The following is an 807-nucleotide window of genomic DNA, read 5'->3' as shown; positions in this document are numbered from 1 at the left end:
CTGATGTGTTTGTCTCCAGTCTCTTCCCCGCCGCCACCGCTTATATTCAGAGATTGTGAGCATCTTGAGGGACAGAGTTCATATACAATTTCCCCTGCGTTTCCCAGCTCTTAATAGAGTTCTCTGAACATGTTAACTGCTTCATAAATACTATTTCTACTTCAACTACGATTATTATTACTATTGCTGTTGTATAGTAAAATGAAAGAGGGCACTTAGCAGTAGGACTGAAAATATGATTTCGAAAAACAGTCTCAAAGAATATGACATATCTGGGCAATGGGGAGAGACCACTCAATCCTGTCAGGCCTGACAGGACACAGTTAAGAGAGGGTATACTCTCCTTGAGCCTAGGGCTCATGAAGATCATCATACCAAAGTGCTAAAAGCAGTGCTAACTCATTAATACCCTCTCAGGGTCTTACCTGGAGAGTTTCTAATACTCTACCAGTTTCAGCTACAGGAGGCAATGTCAAGCAGAGGCCTACCCATTCCATTCCTAGCCTGGGCTGTGGCTAGCGAGAGGAAGGCAATCTGCTACAAGTCAAAACTCCCCTGTGCTGGGCAGCAGTGGCAAGGGTGACAGTCGAGGACAGATACTTGTTTACTGTGTGGAAAAAGACAATGGTAAACAACTTCCATATTTTTTACCAAGAAAACTCTATAGATCCACTACCACAATGATTGCAGATGTAAGTGGGGTGTTCTGGGAGAGACGTGTCTGTGGCTTTGCTATGGGTTGGACACGACTCGACAGCATAACAACATCATTCATTAATGCAGCACTGAACTATACACATTTTTTGT

The 807-nt window shown here is 43.5% G+C and overlaps 1 non-coding gene across 1 annotated transcript; it reads left to right on the top strand.

Moving 5' to 3' along the window:
- Window positions 1-407: 407 nt before the first annotated feature.
- Window positions 408-545, top strand: LOC114814365. Its single transcript, XR_003762163.1, has one exon. It is a non-coding gene; the product is annotated as a small nucleolar RNA SNORA7 (small nucleolar RNA).
- Window positions 546-807: the final 262 nt, after the last annotated feature.

The sequence above is a fragment of the Ornithorhynchus anatinus genome, chromosome 9 (assembly GCF_004115215.2).
Source record: "Ornithorhynchus anatinus isolate Pmale09 chromosome 9, mOrnAna1.pri.v4, whole genome shotgun sequence".
NCBI classification, from domain to species: domain Eukaryota; kingdom Metazoa; phylum Chordata; class Mammalia; order Monotremata; family Ornithorhynchidae; genus Ornithorhynchus; species Ornithorhynchus anatinus.
Note: the sequence above shows the minus strand (reverse complement) of the source record. Positions and strands in the feature narration are given on the sequence as shown.